Below are 6,755 nucleotides of genomic sequence, written 5' to 3'. Positions count from 1 at the left end.
TTATAGGGATTGCCTAAGCAACCGAATGCTAATATATATATCTATGGTGTTAGTCTCATGTATTTTTGAATTTCTAGCCAATTTAGTTTTGCCAAGTGAACAGGCGGAGAACAATGGTCTTAAAGCGAATTGGCTAATCCAATATCCAGGTTGATGTCAGACCAACCATTAGGTAAATTATGAAAGTGTCGAGCTTACAACATCAAAGTGGACGTGCCGGAGTGGTTATCGGGCATGACTAGAAATCATGTGGGCTCTGCCCGCGCAGGTTCGAATCCTGCCGTTCACGTTTTCTTTTTCTCTTTATTCTTTAATTTTTTACTTTCAAAAGGAAAAAAAAAACCTTTGTCAATAATAGGATATAATGGGTACTTACATACTATACTACATCTCCGGTCGAATTACTGTGGTCAAGTGGTCTTTGTCATTAGACTTAGAAGTGGAAAAACAATTTAGATGCATTCAATACATATAAATACCATTGGATAAGGTAAGTCTCATGTTATTATCAATAATAGGGTACTTATGCATCATGGACTTTTAAATTGCGATGCCTATATCTCCAGTTTTGTCTTTGTCATTAGACTTAGAAGTAGAAAAACAATTTAGACGCATTTGATACATGTAAACATTTGTTATGTAAGGTAAGTCTCACGTTATTACCAATAATAGGGTACTTACGCATCATAGAATTTTAAGTTATGACGCCTATATCTCCAGTCAAACTACTGTGGGTAGAAGTTAGATGCACTCTTGTGGATTTAACGGTTTGATAAATTGAACTTACATAATCCAGGTGCACGAAACGCTCTCTCTAGTAGTGTGAATCGGTAGAGGGGATGATGTTATTTTGATGGTGGTGCTGAAGTACTGCGCGTGCTTTAATAAAAAGAAATATTGATAATATACTATCACTCATGCATTTATTTTTTTCTTCAATCCTCGCCTGGGAGCCGCCACCAACAAAAAGATGGAAAGTTATCCAAAAAGTCATAATCCAATTACACTTTTATCAATTTAGTTATGAAAATTTCAATTTTGCCAATTCAACTCTAAACATTTTCATTTCTTGTCAATTGAGTCAATCTGACTAATTTTGATTAGAAATTATTGACGTAGTTAGCTAGCACTGACGTAGCATTTTTAAATATATTTTTTTTGAATTTTGAATATTTTACTTTTTACTTTTTCTTTTTCTTTTTTGGTTTGGGGTTAGGGTCAACAATTATTGACCCTCGTTGGGAACAGTTAAGGGCTGGCCAACCCTTATCGACCCTAGGTGAGGGTTGCAACGCCTTCATCAGCAAAAAGCAAGGGCTCGTGAGCCCTCGCCTAGAATTGGTGAGGGTTGTGACACCCTTGTTGGATCTAGCTAGGCAAGGGCAACGACCTCACTTGGGGCCCTTGTCAGCGCTGACGTCCTTGCCTAAAGCCGACAAGGGTTGGCGGCTCACCTATGGCTGGTGAGGGCCACCGGGCCTTGACTCTAGCTGGCGAGGGTCGGTCGGCAACCCTTGTCGACCCTAACCCTAACCCCCCCCAACCCCAAATGAAGAAAAACTAAAAATGTAAAAAAGAAAAAAGCATTAAAATTTATTTAAAAATGCCACGTCATCGCCAACCAGCTACGTAGGTAATTTCAAGTTAAAATTGGCATAATGGACTCAATTAACAAGAAATAAAAAGGTTTAGAACCGAATTGACAAAAATACAATATATTTAGGACTTTTTGGACAATTTTCCCACAAAAAGGAAAGAAAAAAAAAACTCAAGAAAGTTTTTAACAAATTGTTCACGTTAGCGTCGACCATTAAGGTCAGCCATGTCACATGAATGACCGATACTGACTGGATAATCATGTTAGCGTTTTCCAGTCAAAATTAACTAGAATAATTACGTAGGTTAATCATCAAAAATTTTACAACTAAGTCAACACAATTAAAAAGTTTAGAATTGAATTAGTATCCGTATAATATGTTTAAGACATTTTTTTGACAATTTTCTTCTTTTAAACATATTGAGTATATTCTTCCGTCTTGTACGGTAGGGTTTGCTAATGAGAGATGTTGCTATCACATTAACTGAAATTTCTTCTATTTGCTTTCATTATGGCTTCCAATGGAAAACAGCTGATTTATTCTAAGTACTGATTCCCAAAACCTTAAGTATAACATATGATTGCATATTTTTATCTCTCTTCTTCCTCCCCAGAAGGTGTATAGAAGATCATGCCGTTGCAGACGCACATAGCCTTTTGTTTTTCTGCATCTGAACGAGCAAGATGGAATCGAGATTGTTTAATGATTTGGGATGGAATCCTAATAAGCACGAAGCCAAGTTTCTTCTTCATCGGTTCTTCCAAGGCGTCACATGTTGAATATCTAATCCTCCAATCGCACGCTCCAAAATCTTCGTCTGTTGCGAGCTTTCTTTAATATCCCCAGCTGCTTCCACTTTGCAGTTCCTTCAACTTTTTTCTTGGAAATTTCGTCCATCTTCAGTTTTCTCCTCGTTTAACTTTACATCGTACTGTTCATCTTCCTTGGAAGTATCCTGCTTAATCTAAAGCATTGTAGACTCTTTTGACACGTACTGTTCATCTTCAGCTTTCTCCTCGTTTAACTTTACATCGTACTGTTCTCCTCGTCAAATTGGTGGACCAGCTTCTCGCCGACAGCATCATGACCGGAAAATCCGGTCGCGTTGCATATGGTTTGTCAAATGTCCTGATTAATGTTGTTTGCCTCCACCAAGAGGTCAAAAGAAGACTTGAAATTAGGGTTGCATTGTAGCCAGCATCCCCGTGATCACTATACTGACAATGACATTCACCACCATTTTCACGTTAGAAAGAGAAGGGATTTGATTTTGCCTGCCCTAGTTAAACGTTATCTGTATAACTTGCTTTCAAATTGGATGATGGCGTAGAATGTAAAGCACACTGGAAGATTGTCATATGAACATGGGCGAGAGATTGAACGATACACACTAACTAGTTAACCTTTTCATTGATCCAATGTTAATTGGACTTTGGTTAGAGCAGGGTATTTTCTTGTTTCATGAGTTTGTGGATAAAACCTAGCTTTAAGGAAGCCAAGTCTAGCTTAACTTCTTAAAATAATTAAAACAATATCGTATGTGGTATAATTAGAGTATTAGAAAGTGTAACCGAGGAATGAAATAATTAGATGGAGGCAGACTATTTGTGTGTAGCATACATTACCATAACATATTTAGACGGCAATGAATAAAAGGAAACACGATTACCTGCAGTTATCTGAGCGTGCCATTTTGGTAGGTGAATCACGTCTAAGCATTTCATAACAAGTTTAAGTGATCATATAAGGATAAACAAATTTGGATTTTAATCATCCGAAGAAGTGCAAATTTGAATAACTATCAATCCATGCAAGTTATTGCCCTTTACTGCAAAATCGAGGGTAGTTTGATATATCACCTTTTATGAAAGTATTCAAAAGGCGCATCCAAAGCAATAAATCAACAAAGAATGAACAAAATGGCACCCAAAAAAAAAAAAAAAAAAAAAACGGACCGAGTTGGCACTCTCTCCCAATGAACTCGCCGTGTTAACCTCTAACCAACATTCTTGCCCGTTTTTAGAACCTTAATCCTCTTCTTATTAACTAAATTACTAGAAAATACGAGAAATCAAGTTTTTAGAACACGTCTCCTGTTATATATCCTGTTACAAAGATTTTGAGAGAGCATAACTTCAAGAGACGATATCTCACCATCTAGACATTTGGTTCGAGCGATTTTTTATTTTTCTGTTTTCACATAACTTTCCGACAGGCATTTCTTGACAAACGGAAAATCACTAGAAAATAAAAAGACGTCAAGTTATTAGAACCCGTCTTTTGTTATACATCTCGTCAAAAGGAGTTGTTTTCTCTTGTTGAAACGTTGAAATGAGCTTGAGAGGACAAAAATTTGGATAAAAAACGAAGCTCCTTCCGATAAATTTATTTATTTATTTATCTGGGCTTTCTCTTTTCCTTTAAGATACGAAATCAAGCAGCTCCAAGCCCGTGGAATTTGGATTTATCCCACCGAAAGGGGGTCACGTAATCTCTTTTTGATTCGATTAATTAAAGTTAAGTGTCATTGTCTCGCTTATCCCTTCGACTCTAATTGCTTGAGACTTTAGGGTTATCCATAAACAATATTCGTGTCCATATTCTATAGGATAACTATGAGCTACAGGCCACGGCACTTTCTATGGAAGCTATCATGCCCAAGTTGACCGCTAATTTGGAAAAAAAAAAAAAAGTGGTCACATTTCACCCTTTCGACACGAAAGATAAGATTTTTGTTTCGTTTATAAACGATTAGTTATATTAAAAGATTTAAATTCTAAAGCATGCTCTAATGCTCCATTTGAATCGTGCAATGATGCAGTTGAATGAATTCTTTCGGAATAATTTTTTTTTTTTTGGGTATTACAATAGTTTTCTATGTATATTTTCATATCAAGATGTCAACAAGATTCGTAATCAGTAATTTTAATAGATGGTGGTAATTTCTGCAATGAATTTAATAATGATTTACGTCAGTGCTGTTAATAATTTTGTAAATTTATCGATGGATGACGAGCTTGGAATTAATTTCTTTCAGGGCATTAAAGAATTGGAGAAGAGGAAAAATTAGCGGTCAAACTTTAGAATATATAAGGAAATCTCATTGCGGTAATAAATGAAAAAGAACTCTTACGTCGATTTGAACGCGACATCCTCAGATCCCTCATTCTCCTCCCTCAAATCTAACCAAACTAATTAAATTAATCGAGCGAAACGGTAGATGTGCCCATCAATTTCTCTTTGCGACCACTGATTTATTTTTTAGAAAAATACTTAGCTAACTGTCCTCCGTCGAGTGACGGAGTGATGGTTAGCTGAGGACCGCTCATTTGTTAAGGAAACCAGTTGACTTTTTCAACTGGTTTCCTCTCACCCAATTTTTTATTTTTATTTTTATTTTTATTTCTATGTTTTTATTACAAGTGTAAATTGAGAAATAAAATTCTAAGAGAGCTCACATAATCAATTTCCATGAATATGATAAAAAAAATATATTAGTTACCAAAATATAAATATTGTAAGTAAAAAGTATTCTCACGTACTAAAAACGAAATCGTTAATGTCATTATATAGATTTATTAAATCTAAAAGATAAAAAAATACTTGCAACTAAGATTGATTATGTAATGTTTTAAGCCAATAGAAGTACAACAAAAGTGTCAAAATTTGGCATGGAGGACACTTAAGTGCTAAAAGTTACGAAATGAACATATAAGTGTACCTTTATTAAAAAAAAAAAAAAAGGAGATATCTATGTGCCAAGTTTGGCGAAGGCTCTTGGAAATCCCATGTGGCATTCTTTTAATAATATAACTTGCTTATGTGGTCGTCAACCCTTCTCGGCAATAGTGGAAGGATGGTAGTGAGGGCTTGCACAGGCCTCGCCTAATGCTTTCTACAACTTTTTTTTAAAAATAATTTAGTTGTAAATTTAATTTATATTAATTTAATTAATATTTATATTAAAGTTCAAATCCGAGATAAAACGATATCTTTTATGGCTTATCTAGCCATGCCATTATGCAAAACGATGTTGTTTTCAACTTATGTAGCCATGTTTGCGTGCAAAACGATATCGTTTTGCACTTTTCTCACCGAAAAGAAAATGTCACGTCAGCATTTTAGATGGATATTCTGATAATTGGTACTTAACTGATCTATTCTGCTTCAATTTTGGCACTTAATTATAAATTCTTAACTATTGGCACTTAAATGTTCTCTCATGTCAAGTTCTAGCACTCTAGGTGTCCATGTCTCATTTTAGGCCTAACATAGCATTTTTTCAGCGAGACGAGTGCAAAACGATGTTGTTTTACATGTTAACGTGGCTATATAAGTCGAAAATGACGTTGTTTTGCAGGCTGCCTTGATTAGATAAGCTAAAAACGACGTTATTTTGCCTCAGATTTGAATCTTAATGCAAATATTAATTAAAATAAATTTACAACTAAATTATTTATATATATAAAAAAAAAAAGTTGTAGAAGTTGTTGGCAAAGACTGTACAAACCTTAGCCGTCGCTTGCCCACTTGTTGCTAGGCTCGAGTGCGGTTCCGGGTTGCGGGAACTGGAACCGGAGGAGGGTCCAGTTCGGTTCCCGGTTCCAAGGGGGACCGGTTCGGTTCCGGTTCCAAGGGGGACCGGTTCCGGTTCCGGTTCCTTTTTTAGGGGAACCGGAATCGGTTACTTAGGGCAGAAAAAGCGGATGCCCCCCCCTCTCTCTCTCTCTCTCTCTCTCTCTCTCTCTCTCTCGGACTTGCCCAGTCGCCACACCGCCCATCTCCGCGCCGCACTGCCGCGTCTCCGCGCGCCGGCCATCTCCGCGCCGCCGGCCATCTCCGTGACGCATCGACCATCTCCGTGCTTTGCACCGCCCATCTCCGCGCCGCACTTGCCGCGTCTCCACCTGTGGAACCCGCGACCGCCCCCCCCTCTCTCTCTCTCAGACTCGCCCGTAGCCGCCCCCTCTCTCTATCTCTCAACCTCAATCCCGCACTCGCACATTCCCTCGCCCCCTTCACCGGTGTCCCCCCGAGTCACCGGCCATCTCCGCGCCGCACTGCCGCGTCTCCACCTGCGGAACCCGCGACCGTGAGTGCTGCTAGCGGTCCGATCTTCCGCCGCCCTGCAGCCATCCGAAGCGCCACCCCCCGTCG

General features: G+C 38.1%; 1 non-coding gene across 1 annotated transcript; it reads left to right on the top strand.

Moving 5' to 3' along the window:
• Positions 1 to 207: 207 nt before the first annotated feature.
• On the top strand, positions 208 to 289 carry TRNAS-AGA. Its single transcript has one exon. It is a non-coding gene; the product is annotated as a tRNA-Ser (tRNA).
• Positions 290 to 6,755: the final 6,466 nt, after the last annotated feature.

The sequence above is a fragment of the Eucalyptus grandis genome, chromosome 10 (assembly GCF_016545825.1).
Source record: "Eucalyptus grandis isolate ANBG69807.140 chromosome 10, ASM1654582v1, whole genome shotgun sequence".
In the NCBI taxonomy this organism is placed as follows: domain Eukaryota; kingdom Viridiplantae; phylum Streptophyta; class Magnoliopsida; order Myrtales; family Myrtaceae; genus Eucalyptus; species Eucalyptus grandis.
The sequence above is the reverse complement of the archived record's forward strand: the minus strand, read 5'-3'. Positions and strand labels throughout refer to the sequence as shown.